The sequence below is a fragment of the Budorcas taxicolor genome, chromosome 8 (assembly GCF_023091745.1).
Source record: "Budorcas taxicolor isolate Tak-1 chromosome 8, Takin1.1, whole genome shotgun sequence".
In the NCBI taxonomy this organism is placed as follows: domain Eukaryota; kingdom Metazoa; phylum Chordata; class Mammalia; order Artiodactyla; family Bovidae; genus Budorcas; species Budorcas taxicolor.
In genome coordinates this window covers 62,553,163-62,567,800 of record NC_068917.1, presented here as the reverse complement: position 1 = coordinate 62,567,800, position 14,638 = coordinate 62,553,163, and the positions used below count along the sequence as shown (strand labels likewise).

Here is a 14,638-nt window from a genome sequence, read left to right as displayed (position 1 = left end):
TGCTACTATGAAATTATAATTATGAAAACATCTCTAGGACATAATGTTAAGGTTCAGAATAGTTTAAGAAAGTGGGAAAATGATAATATATACGTGCGTGTGTGTGTGTGTGTGTGCATGTGTATTTGCTTTATTTGCACAAAGAAGCACTGCTGAATATATGATAAACTAATAAAAGTGATTTCTTCTAGGGAGCAGAGATGTGCACAAGGATGGGGTATTGGAGCATGACTTTTAAACATGTATCTTTTTATGAGTTACTTATTTATAAATAAATAAATAAGTGAAAATGAAAAATCTAATAGAAAATGGGCAAATACCATTAACAGTCATTTCCATAAAAAGATGTACAAAGGCTAATTAACATAAAAATTATTGCTCTTACTCAAAATTAAGGAAAGATAGGTAATGAAATGTCATTTTCCACGAAAGGGTCTGGTAAAGATAAAAAGACTGACAATACCAATTTGGCAGGAATATGGAGAAGTGAGAAGTCTTTGCTATAGATAGAAATATAAATAGATATAACCTTTTTAGAGGGCAATCTGGCAATATGTATCAAATATTTAATGTGTTTCATTTTTGATCTGGCCAATTCACTTCTAGGAAACTCTCCTAAAGTATATTCACACAAATGTAGCAAAGTATATGGCATATAAAATGGTGTTCATTTAGGACCATTTATTGCAGCAAAACATTGGAGAAATATTTTTTGGAGGGGGCACCTGGATATAAACGGAGACACTTAAAATGTTAATCATTAAGAAACTGGTTAAATCAATTGAGGTATATTGATACAATGGAAAACTATGTTGCTATTAAATGAATTAATATCAGGAGGATAAGGGGATGACAGAGGATGAGATGGTTGAATGACATCACCAACTTGATCGACATGAATTTGAGTAAGCTCTGGGAATTGGTGATGGACAGGGAAGCCTGGCTTGCTGCAGTCCATGGGGTCACAGAGAGTCAGACATGACTGAGCAACTGAACTGAACTGATATAGCTAATATTGCACAGGGTTTTTGAATTGGGTCTACTTGGCCCTTGAAACACTCGGGTGTTAAGCACAGCAACACCTGTGCAGTTTAAAATCTGTGTATAATTTATAGTTGGCTCTCAGTATCTGGGGTTTCACATCCACTGATTCAGCCATCCTTGGACTGAGTAGTACCATAGTACATATTTCTTGAAAAAAAATCTGTATGTCAGTGGACCCATGCAGTTCAAACCTGTTATATTCAAGGATCAATGGTAAACAGTTGAAGAGTCTTATCCCTAAGAGTGTACCATGTAAATTGTTATAGGTCTTGGCCTTAACAGAAAATAGTCAAAAAATATGGAAATGTGGTTAAAAAATCAAATAAAAATTATAACTTTAAATAGTAATGTCATTAATTTAAAGTCTTCTGATATTTGATATTCTCAGAACACGATGATTCACTGTGAAAAACTCTGACTCCCTTTTAAAAACTCATAAAGTATTTAAAAGGTTGATCATGTAAGATTTTTAATAATGATGAAATAAATTGGCAAAACAGAAATAATGAATGTTAATAAATTCTAGTCAAATCGTAAGATATGGGTTGAAAGTGTTTACAAAATTTACTTTGACACATGCATATTTGAAATGATAAATAGATTATTCTTACTGTAATTTGCATATTTATTTGCTTTTTCCCCTTCTTCTTAGGAATTGGATACACTTAAACAACATCTAGATTCAATGAATATGAAAAAAGAGAGCTTGGAAGCTGTAAGTATAAAATGAAGTAAAAGTTTTCATATTACTCAGTTGCAAAAGGTAATTCAGTTGAATATATTAATGGAAATCATTCGGGTATATATTTATTTAGTAGTTTACTAACAGAAGTATAATTTTTTTCCCATTCAGAACTTTAAATATCCTAGTTTAGTAAAAAAGTAGATTCAGTGGGCATGGCAACCTATTCCAGTATTTTTGCCTGGAGAACCCATGGACAGGGGAGGCTGGCAGGCTATAGTCCAAAGGGTCACAAAGAGTCAGATATGGCTGAGCGATTGAACTGAACTGATTAAACAAATTAGGAAGGTCTACATGTACTATCACAGAGAGATGCCTAAGTGAAAAAAAAAAAAACTATGAAACTATGCTTTCATTTGTTCAAGCTACAGTATTTCTTTTCGAGGAGCTATATATAAAACCAAAATTTGAGACACATCCTCCCCTGAGCCTAGGTCACTGGATTAATTTGGTTTCTGAGCCCTCACTGCACCAGCCCTCATTGTACAGGAGCTTGAAAGAAAGTAGAACCTATGTTGTAGGATTTACATCTACAAGGAATTTCCTGCCTCACTGACAATGGGGAATATTAGAGGAAAACATCAGCCCCCTCTTGAAATAGCTAGAGACCATATACTCACCGGGTATCCAAACAGACTGTTAAATTCTCTGTTGTTGGCTTGCAGATATCTCTCGTGTGCTGAAAAAGACGAGAGAAATGATGAGCACGATGCCCCTTTGAGATGAGCCTGGGATGCTGGTTGCCAGTGACTTCACTAGCATCTCACACATTCTCACCAAGAATATCTGTCCACAAAGAGGTGTTGTCTCTTTGTTCAAAGAATCAAGCAATATGGTAAAAATGGAAATCCTCAAGTGTTCGAGCCTTCTGGAGGCAAGAGGACAAGTAACTTCTGAGGAGCTCTCTACCATTAATGCTTCTAGTAACCCTAGACTATGTTTCCACAGACAACAGGCTGGCCTGCATCAACATTATTGCCAAACACAGAAATCCAATCCTCCTTCAGAAGTTAATTACAGCAATAGTTTAGATATCTGAGGTTCTTTCTAAGGCTAACCTTTCCTAAATCTGCTCTAAATTAATAAATCATTACCAGTATCTATTGCACAGAAACCAGTGTGCTGGATGCTGTGAGGAGATAAAAAGATAAGTAAGGCAGAGTCCTTACTTCAAGGGACTTGGGATTTAGTGGAGTCGGCCTGATAACAACATCACATCAAAACACATAGATGGCACAAACTATTACAGATAGCTCCTTACTGTGTTATAAAACATCTCAAAAATATAAATTATCAACAGATCTTTCTGAATAAAACATTCCTATAGCCTCTTGAATTCTTCATTGGTTCAACAAGCATTTACTGAGTTCTTGACAGGTATTAAGCCCTGTGTTATGAACATTCACGTACGAGTTTTTGTGTGGATGTATTTTTATTTCTCTTGGGTATATACATAGGAGTAGAATTACTCAGTCATATGGTAACTCTGGTTTTAACATTTTGAGAAGCTACCAAACAGGTTTTCACAGCAGTTGCATGATTTTACATTCTTACTGACAATGTATGAGAATTCCAATTTCTTCATATCCTTGCCAACACTTGTAAAAGACTGTGCTTTTTTATTTTAACTATCTTAGTGGATATGAAGTAATGTCTCATTGTGATTTTGATTTGCATGTCCATATTGACTAATGAGGGATTCCCAGGTAGCTCAGCTGGTAAAGAATCTGCCTGCAATGCAGGAGACCTGGATTCAATCCCTGGGTTGGGAAGATCCCCTGGAGAAGGGAATGACTACCCACTCTAGTATTCTGGCCTGGAGAATTCCATGAACTAATTAGTCCATTGACTAATGATGATATTGAGTATCTTTTCATGTATTTTATTGAACATTTATATATCTTCTTTGGAGAAATGTCTATTCAGATCCTTTGCTCATTTTTAAACCGGGTTAATTATCTTTTTATCACTGAACTATGAGTTCTTAATATGTTCTGAATAGAAATCAGTTATAAGTGACTTGCAAATATTTTGTCTCTTATTTTAAATGTCACTTTTATAATGTACCAAATTCTAACATATTGAATATAATTATGGGTTTTCTTAAGCCTCCTGCATTGGCAGACAGGTTCTTTACCATTAGCACCACCTGGGAAGCCCTAATTATGGGTTTTCTATTAAGTTCTAGTCTATCCATCTTTAAGAAAAAATTTTCAATTGAAGTACAGTTGGTTTACAATATTGTGTTAGTCTCAGGTGTACAGAAAAGTGATTCAGTTGTTTATATATATATATATGATTTTTTCAGATAATTTTCCATTATACATTATTATGAGATACTGAATATAGTTCCCTGTGCTATACAGTAAATCCTTGCAGCTTATCTATATTATGTACAGTAGTTTTTATTTCTTAATCCCATACTGTTGATTTATCTCTCCCTCCATTCGACTCTTAAATTATGCAACTTGTAATATAGGATAGAGAGTCTTCTATTTTAACATCTTTTTGGCTATTCTTTTTTTAAAAAGTAATTAATCTGGCTGTGCTGGGTCTTAGTTGTGGCATGCAGGATCTTTAATTGTGGCATGTGAACTCTTAATTGCAGCATGTGGGATCTAGTTCCCTGACCAGGGAGCAAATCTGAGCCTGGTGCATGGGGAGCGCAGAGTCTTAGCCACTGGATACCCAGAGATGTTTCTTCTTGGTTATTCTTGTCTATTTTCTCTTCTAGGTAAACTTCAGAATCATTTTGGCCAATTTGCTTAAGACTGGAGTTTTAATTAGAGGTGAAGACAAAGAAAATTTCAGATCTAACACCCAAAAAAGATGTCCTTTTCATTATACGGGACTGGAATGCAAAAGTAGGAAGTCAAGAAACACCTGGAGTCACAGGCAAATTTGGCCTTGGAATATGGAATGAAGCAGGGCAAAGACTAATAGACTTTTGCCAAGAAAATGCACTGGTCATAGCAAACACCCTCTTCCAACAATACAAGAGAAGACTCTACACATGGACATCACCAGATGGTCAACACCAAAATCAGATTGATTATATTCTTTGGAGCCAAAGATGGAGAAGCTCTAAACAGTCAGCAAAAACAAGACCAGGAGCTGACTATGGCTCAGATCATGAACTCCTTATTGCCAAATTCAGACTCAAATTGAAGAAAGTAGGGAAAACCGCTAGACCATTCAGGTATGACCTAAATCAAATCCCTTATGATTATACAGTGGAAGTGAGAAATAGATTTAAGGGCCTAGATCTGGTAGATAGAGTGGCTGATGAACTATGGAATGAGGTTCGTGACATTGTACAAGAGACAGGGATCAAGACCGAGATGCAAAAAAGCAAAATGGCTGTCTGGGGAGGCCTTACAAATAGCTGTGAAAAGAAGAGAGGTGAAAAGCAGAGGAGAAAAGGAAAGATATAAGCATCTGAATGCAGAGTTCCAAAGAATAGTTAAGGAGAGTAAAGAAAGCCTTCCTCAGCGATCAATGCAAAGAAATAGAGGAAAACAACAGAATGGGAAAGACTAGAGATCTCTTCAAGAAAATTAGAGATACCAAGGGAACATTTCATGCAAGGATGGGCTCGATAAAGGACAGAAATGGTATGGACCTAACAGAAGCAGAAGATATTAAGAAGAGGTGGCAAGAATACACAGAAGAACTGTACAAAAAAGATCTTCACGACCCAGGTAATCATGATGATGTGATCACTAATCTAGAGCCAGACATCTTGGAATGTGAAGTCAAGTAGGCCTTAGAAAGCATCACTACGAACAAAGCTAGTGGAGGTGATGGAATTCCAGTTGAGCTATTTCAAATCCTGAAAGATGATGCTGTGAAAGTGCTGCACTCAATATGTCAGCAAATTTGGAAAACTCAACAGTGGCCACAGGACTAGAAAAGATCAGTTTTCATTCCAATTCCAAAGAAAGGAAATGCAAAAGAATGCTCAAACTACCGCACAATTGCACTCATCTCACATGCTAGTAAAGTAATGCTCAAAATTCTCCAAGCCAGGCTTCAGCAATACGTGAACCGTGAACTCCCTGATGTTCAAGCTGGTTTTAGAAAAGGCAGAGGAACCAGAGATCAAATTGCCAACATCGGCTGGATCATGGAAAAAGCAAGAGAGTTCCAGAAAAACATCTATTTCTATTTTATTGACTATGCCAAAGCCTTTGACTGTGTGGATCACAATAAACTGTGGAAAATTCTGAAAGAGATGGGAATACCAGACCACCTGACCTGCCTCTTGAGAAATCTGTATGCAGGTCAGGAAGCAACAGTTAGAACTGGGCATGGAACAACAGACAGGTTCCAAATAGGAAAAGGAGTACGTCAAGGCTGTCTATTGTCACCCTGCTTATTTAACTTATATGCAGAGTACATCATGAGAAACACTGGACTGGAAGAAACACAAGCTGGAATCAATATTGCCAGGAGAAATGTCAATAACCTCAGGTATGCAGATGACATCACCCTTACGGCAGAAAGTGAAGAGGAGCTAAAAAGCCTCTTGATGAAAGTGAAAGAGGAGAGCGAAAAAGTTGGCTTAAAGCTCAACATTCAGAAAACGAAGATCATGGCATCCGGTCCCATCACTTCATGGGAAATAGATGGGGAAACAGTAGAAACAGTGTCAGACTTTATTTTTTGGGGCTCCAAAATCACTGCAGATGGTGACTGCAGCCATGAAATTAAATAATACTTACTCCTTGGAAGAAAAGTTATGACCAACCTAGATAGTATATTCAAAAGCAGAGACATTAGTTTGCCGACTAAGGTTCATCTAGTCAAGGCTATGGTTTTTCCAGTAGTCATGTATGGATGTGAGAGTTGGACTGTGAAGAAGGCTGAGCACCGAAGAACTGATGCTTTTGAACTGTGGTGTTGGAGAAGACTCTTGAGAGTCCCTTGGACTGCAAGGAGATCCAACCAGTCCATTCTGAAGGAGATCAACCCTGGGATTTCTTTGGAAGGAATGATGCTAAAGCTGAAACACCAGTACTTTGGCCACCTCATGCAAAGAGTTGACTCATTGGAAAAGACTCTGATTTTGGGAGGGATTGGGGGCAGGAGGAGAAGGGGATGACCGAGGATGAGATGGCTGGATGGCATCACGGACTTGATGGATGTGAATCTGAGTGAACTCCGGGAGTTGGTGATGGACAGGGAGGCCTGGCGTGCTGTGATTCATGGTGTCGGAAAGAGTTGGACACGACTGAGCGACTGAACTGAACTGAACTGAACTGAGAATCTGGGGATGGAGTGAAAGTGGGTTATTAGAAAATGCAGAGCTCCCTCCCATTGGAAGTACATTCAGGTCTGGAAAATCACACTGCATTTCTCAGGGGGCTAAGATAATATGCTTCTGAAAGCTGAGGAGAGAGCTGGTGATAAGACAGGGACTTTTATGGTTCTTCATGTAATTTCCTTTATTTATCCTCTGGTTATCAGCAAAAATTGCTACAGATCATGAAATCAGAACAAGACTAAATTTCTTATAGAAAATATCTAAGGGGCCAAAGTCTGCACATTGGGTAATGCTTGAAGTTCAGAATTTGCACAAACCGCAGGAAAGGTGAAACTGGGATGTTTAGTTCCTTTTACCCAAGGATTTACATATATAGATTTCAAAACTACTATGAATTTGGAGACAGATGACATTTTTGCACTATTAGTCAGTCCCCCATTCAGTAGCATACTATATCCCTGGAGGGAGCCTGGTATGCCTCCAGGAAACCACTTCTTTGTACATGGTGATCACATCTGTACAATCACCTTGCTAACAATACATAGATTCAAGGGATTGGATCTGATAGACAGAGTGCCTGAAGAACTATGGATGGAGGTTCATGACACTGTACAGGAGGCAGTGATCAGGACCATCACCAAAAAAAAGAAATGTAAAAACGCAAAATGGTTGTCTGAGGAGGCCTTACAAATAGCTGTGCAAAGAAGCGAAGCAAAAGGCAAAGGAGAAAAGGAAAGATATACCCATTTGAATGCAGAGTTCTAAAGAATAGCAAGGAGAGATAAGAAAGTCTTTCTCAGTGATCCATGCAAACAGAGGAAAACAATAGAATGGGAAAGACTAGAGATCTCTTCAAGAAAATTAGAGATACCAAGGGGACATTTCATGCAAAGATGGGCCCAATAAAGGACAGAAATGGTATGGACCTAACAGAAGCAAAAGATATTAAGAAGAGGTGGCAAGAATACATGGAAGAACTGTACAAAAAAGATCTTCAAAACCCAGATAATCACGATGGTGTGATCACTGGACTAGAGCCAGACATCCTGGAATGCGAACTCAAGTAGGCCTTAGGAAGCATCACTACGAACGAAGCTAGTGGAGGTGATGGGATTCCAGTTGAGCTATTTCAAATCCTAAAAGATGATGCTGTGAAAGTGCTGCACTCAATATGCCAGCAATTTGTAAAACTCAGCAGTGGCCACAGGACTGGAAAAGGCCAGTTTTCATTCCAATCCTAAAGAAGCGCAATGCCAAAGAATGCTCAAACTATTGCACAATTGCACTCATCTCACATGCTAGTAAAGTAATGCTCAAAATTCTCCAAGCCAGGCTTCAACAGTATGTGAACTGAGAACATCCAGATGTTCAAGTAGGATTTAGAAAAGGTAGAGGCACTAGAGAGAGATTGCCAACATCTGTTGGATCATTGAGAAAGCAAGAGAGTTCCAGAAAAATATCTACTTCTGCTTTATTGACTATGCCAAAGCCTTTAACTGTGTGGATCATAACAAACTGAGGAAAATTCTGAAAGAGATGGGAATACCAGACCACCTGACCTACCTCCTAAGAAGTGTGTATGCAGGTCAAGAAGCAACAGTTAGAACTGGACATGGAACAATGCCAGGGTCCAGCCCCAGTGGATCCAGGGTAATTAGAAGTGGGGACGGCGTGGCGAGAGAGATATATAGATTTAGAGAGAGATAAGGAAAGAGTTTGCAGTTAAGAGAATAGAGGAGAGAAAGAGGCTGTATTCCTTGGTTTACATAGAAAGCCATAAAGCCTCAGACAAGAGACTTACACCATCTGTGTAAGGCCACAGGCACCCGCTTGAATAGCGGAGGGTGCCCCATCTTGGGCTCCCTCTCGAGTGGGTCTTATAAGCCCAGGCAAATAAGTAGACATGATGAGCCTCTATGCTCCAGACGGGAATCAGCCAGAAAATAGAGTAAGAAAGAAAAGAAGACACGGGGGAAGCCAGATTTCTGAGAAACTGGTTCATCCTTTATTTTCCAGGAAAGCTATTATATTCTTTTTGTACATAGAGATCAATGGATAATACAAAGTCATGCAGGGTCAGCAGCCCTGACCCTTATCAAGACCAGGCTTTATCTCTGCATACCTAGCCTTATACACAGGTCTTAGGTGATTTACATCATCTTCTGGCCAGGAGGCCTATTAGCATTTTATGGCCCTTTTCTGATAAAGGTCCGTCAACCAGAAAACTTATATGCCCTAAAAGTGTTGTTCTTACTAAAGTCTGGCGCCACTCTCAGAAAGCACTAATTAAGGTTACATTCTTACATAGCAAGGATACAACAATTTATAACAAGGAAAGAGGAGTACAGTGATTTATAACAAAGAGAAAATTCATTAACTCAAAAGTCTAGTATTGCTGACATCAAAACTACTATATTCTTTTTCTACATCCCAATTACATTGATTAATATCCTCCAGGTGCCTAAAAGATAAAGGATATGGAGGCCTGGTGGCAGTCATTAACTCAACAATGAAAACCCTCCACCAATATAATTCTTAGCTCCTTAAAATGGGCTCTATATCTTTAAGATGTTGTTTTAAGCTAGTGCCTCTCACAGTTGGGGGGCTGTAAACAATCACATGTGTAGTTGTGAAAATCTGGGTAAACCTGTCAGGCAAGTTAGAGAGCCATCAGAGGGGTTTGAGCTGAGACACTCCTTTTATATGCAGGAGACTGTTAACTGGAGCTCTAAGTTAACTTTTTCCAGAGAAAGGTGGTAGGGGATAGCCCCTGTTAATGTCAGAAACGTGGTGAAAGTCATAAAATAATAAGACAGACAGATTCTGGTTTTGGGGTAGATGCTCGAGAAGGCCCAGGGCGGTTTCCTCGAGGCCTGATCTTGCCTTTGCCTATCTGGCCTCTTCCTCATGACCTTTGCCACGGGCGGGATTCCCCATGCTGGCTCCCGGCAGAACAACACACTGGTTCCAAATAGGAAAAGGAGTACGTCAAGGCTGTCTATTGTCACCCTGCTTATTTAACTTATATGCAGAGTACATCATGAGAAATGCTGGGCTGGAGGAAGCACAGGCTGGAATCAAGATTGCCGGGAGAAATATCAATAACCTCAGATATGCAGATGACACCACCCTTATGACAGAAAGCAAAGAAGAACTAAAGAGCCTCTTGATGAAAGTGAAAGAGGAGAGTGAAAAAGTTGGCTTAAAACTCAACATTCAGAAAATTAAGATCATGGCATCTGGTCCCAGCACTTCATGGGAAATAGATGGGGAAACAATGGAAACAGTGACAGATTTTACTTTGTGGGGGCTCCAAAATCACTGCAGATGGTGACTGCAGCCATGAAATTAAAAGACGCTTGCTCCTTGGAAGAAAAGTTATGACCAACCTAGGCAGCATACTAAAAAACAGAGACATTACTTTACCAACAAAGGCCCATCTAGTCAAAGCTAAGGTTTTTCCAGTAGTCATGTATGGATGTGAGAGTTGGACTATAAAGAAAGCTGAGGGCCGAAGAATTGATGCTTTTAAACTGTCATGTTGGAGAAGACTCTTGAGATTCCCTTGGACTGCAAGGAGATCCAACCAGTCCATCCTAAAGAAAATGAGTCCTGAATGTTCATTGCAAGGACTAATGGTGAAGCTGAAGCTCCAATACTTTGGCCACTTGATGCAAAGAACTGACTCATTTGAAAAGACCCTGATGCTGGGAAAGATTGAAGGCGGGAGGAGAAAGGGACGACAGAGGATGAAATGGTTGGATGGCATCACAAACTCAATGGACATGAGTTTGAGTAAGCTCCAGGAATTGGTAATGGACAGGGAAGCCTGGCGTGCTGCAGTCCATAGGGTTGCAAAGAGTCAGACACAACTGAGTGATTGAACTGATCTGAACAACATAAACAAGAGGCTATAAGTCTTTGCTGGGCTAGTTTACCACCCAGCTATGTAGCTTATAGTTTGTTCTCCTGGACTAGTGTTTCTTTCTTGTTGTTTCATTCTTGCAATTACTAGGATTAGCTTAATAAAGGTGGGGGAATTTGAGATGGGACTGACAGAAAGTTTGGTTGCAGTTTATTTTGACTAGTGAGTGGCTTATTTACAACCTAATGATATGAGAGCTTCTGTTAACCATTATAACTTAGGTTGTCCAAAGCAATGGAACATGTATGGCTCAGATAACTTAGATGCATCTAGGATTTAGAGGTGCTGCATGGCCTATGCTCCTTGTACAGGAACTTTCTCAGGGACCCAGATGGCTGCCTGATTAAAGCAGAGTACCAGGGTAGAATTGGTGTTTCTATGGTATTAAGGTGATCTAGTGCATGAGCAGGTTGCTTTTCTACTATGTTCATTCTCAATTTGCTCAGGCATTGGTTAATAAAATCAGTTTCTCCTCTGGTGTTTGCCTTTCCAACCAAACCCGACACACCAGCACAGCCTCTAAATTTTTTCAAAAATATTATTTTGTGCTGCTCGATAAGTTTCTAATATTTTCTTTTTAAACTTCACATTTCTTATTAAATTTAATCCTAGATATAACTATGTTTTTATAATTAATTTAAATTGGAGGATAATTACTTTATGGTAATGTGATGGTTTTTGCCATACATCAGCATAAATCGGCCACAGGTATACATGTGTTCCCTCACCCCCATACTAACTATGTTTTTAACTTAATAAAGGTGTAACAGGTTTTTCCAGCAACTTATCTGGGTGTAGCAAGCTATTCCATCTAAGCGTAGCAGCCCCAAGGGATACATGGAGTTGAGGCTCTGTACAACAACTGAATATATACCTCCCTCTTTGAGTTTAGGAGTAAAATAAAGCAGGCAGATCCCAAAGTTCAGAGCCTGAGTTGGTGGAGACAGACTGAGACTTCAAAGTGGGTCATGGGATTAACCAACACCTAGTTCTGGCTCTTTGATTCCAGACCTGCTATGAAAAAGAAGAGTAGGATTTTCACCATGAAGGAAAGAAAAAATGAGGCCTAGAAAGTTGAATTTCTTAAGATGCCTCTGAAAAAAGGAAAAGCTGGAACAATGAGAAAAGTGGTTAAAACTTCAGTTTGCACAATCATCTAGGAGAAGAAACTAAAAGTCTGAGAAAAAGAAGACAAATTTAAGGAAAGAGAGTAGCCAGTCATGTTTGAGATACTAAAGGCAGAAAAAAAAGTTTTAGATGAGATAATAAAAGATTAATTCAAGATTCCCTAGGGCTTGTGAATACTGTTAAGAAAAGACTGGGATGACCAAGTGTTTTCCCCATCACATGTTAATTCAAAGTTTATTTGTGTTTGGCTGAAACAAGAGTGAGAAAATGTGAATTACAGATGAGAAGTTAGAACTATAGAAGATTGAAAATTAGCTTAGACAAGGAGAGTCTAGGAGATGGTCTAGTTGAAGTAGTCATGGCTATGGAATTCAAGGGGACAAACATTTAGCTCTTTTTATGGCTGAATAATATTCCATTTAGGGTGTGTGTGTGTGTGTGTGTGTGTGTGTGTGTGTGTGTAGGAGCTGAGATAAAAGGAGCTAAATACACACACACACCACATCTTCTTTATCCATTCATCTGCCTGTGAACATTTAGGTTGTTTCCATGTCTTGGCTATTGCAAACAGTGCTGCTGAAAACATAAGGGGTACGTGTTCTGATGACGGCCATTCTGACAAGTGTCAGGTGGGTACTTCATTGTAACTTGATTTGCATTTTAATAATTAGCAATGTTGAGCACCTTTTTCATGTGCCTACTGGCTATTTGCACTTCTTTTTTGGAGAAATGTCTAGGTATTCTGTTCATTTTTTGATTGGGTTGTTTGGCTTTTCTGTTGCTGTTATTGAATTGTATGAGCTGCTTAGAAATTAAGTCCTTGTTAGTCACATCGTTTGCAAATATTTTCTCCCAATCCATAGGTTGTCTTTTCATTTTGCCTATGGTTTCCTTTGCTGCACAAAAGCTTGTAGGTTTGATAAGGTACAATTTATTTTTGCTTTTATTTCTATTGCCTTGGGAGACTGACCAAAGGCATTGTTGTAACATTGTTACAGTTTATATCAGAATGTTTTTAATATGTTCTCTTCTGGGAGTTTTATGGTGTCATATTTTTAAGTCTTCAAGCCGTTTTAAGTTTATTGTGTACTGGTGTGAGGGTATGTTCTGATTTTATTGATTTACACTATCCTCCATGTTTTCTGTTCGTAAGAAGATGCAGGAGAAATTGGTCAGTTAGCCTGTTTTCCTCAGCCCTCTCTCTTTCAGCAGTTCTGAGAGTACAAGCAGATTCGCTTCTTTTTCCCTCTGTTGGGAGTTGCCTGACTTCCTCTTCCTGGAACTAGGGCCTCTGTCCTTGTCATGGGCTACTTCCAAGAATCAGACAACTGCGTAATAACAGAAAGTAAAGAAGGTGTGGTGTGGCCTTAAATCAGTGACCTAATTTCATTCTCTGTACCTTCTCCATTCCTCAATAGGAAGCCTAAACATAGAACTACAGGCTAGTTTGCTTTCTCAAAATTTTATGTCAGGAAAAGATTTTTTTTTTTTTTCCCATGTCAGGCTGGTTTATCCTTAAAGATGCCTTGGCTGTGATAACCCCAGCTCCTTTTAGTACTTATATTCACCACAGGAAAGCATGAAAGTGGTACAGAAATCCTCTCTCACACTATAGCCAGATTCACTAGCCCTGTCTGTAAAAAGTCTACAAAAGCTGACCTTGTCTGCTTCAGCAACTGATTTTTCACATTGACCGCTTCTCTTTTAGCAAGAGGCAGTTGTGAACAATGGGGAGAGGAAAAGGAACACATGTTTTCCTGTTCAACTTCTAATAAAAGTACAAAAGATGAGCAATTGTAACTACTTAAAATAAAATTTTCCAAAGGCAAAATGGTGGAGCCTCTCATTTTAAGTACAAAGGATTTACTTCTGCAAAGTATATTTCCTTTCCTGGTCAGTTAGCTCCACTGGTAGTTTGGTAGGTTGGCAGTCTATTTATTTGTCCTATGTGTGAGTGCACACACATGTGCAAGCATGTATGCACTTTTTAGAGGCAATAATGATGTACAGACTTAAGAGTTACCCTACCTCCATTTTGTTTGTCCTCACTTTCCTTTTCAGATACAGACATCGCAGGGTAGTTTCAGTTATTATTCCCCGGAACTTCTGTAAGGAAATAAAAACATTCAGAATGAGAAGTTCTCATTGCCGATACCATTTGACTTAAACATATACATAAGAAACTTGGAACTTGACCTCTAAAATACAAAATAAATCTACCTCTAAAAATACAAGTTAAATTTTAGAATTCATTTCAAACATCCTTATCATAAAGTTATAGTTTTAAAACTTGGTAAATAAATTCTACTTTCTAGCAACCAAATCTAAGCTGATAACTATAATCTGTGAGAAAAATTAGCTGAAACTTGGAAACAGGAAAAAGAAATCATTGGGTGATCTTTCAGTGAAGTTCCGGGCCTATACCTTTGATTAGTTTTTTATTGACTGGAGTATTCTATAATTCCAGCGGGCAGCAGTTAACTTATGGATTTTCATCTAATATAGATACAAATATTTTATGTCTAGTGAAACA

At 38.6% G+C, this 14,638-nt stretch overlaps 1 protein-coding gene across 1 annotated transcript in view; it reads right to left on the bottom strand.

The window, feature by feature from the left end:
- Positions 1-14,144, bottom strand: part of LOC128052062 (phospholipid-transporting ATPase FetA-like) — an 81,938-nt gene extending 67,794 nt beyond the window's left edge. The window contains exons 1-2 of the mRNA XM_052644529.1: positions 14,134-14,144; positions 2,407-2,465 (exon numbers count right to left, since the gene is read on the bottom strand). The gene's annotated coding sequence lies outside the window, so the exon portion shown is untranslated. The remainder of the gene's footprint in view (positions 1-2,406; positions 2,466-14,133) is intronic.
- Between the last annotated feature and the right edge of the window lie 494 nt (positions 14,145-14,638).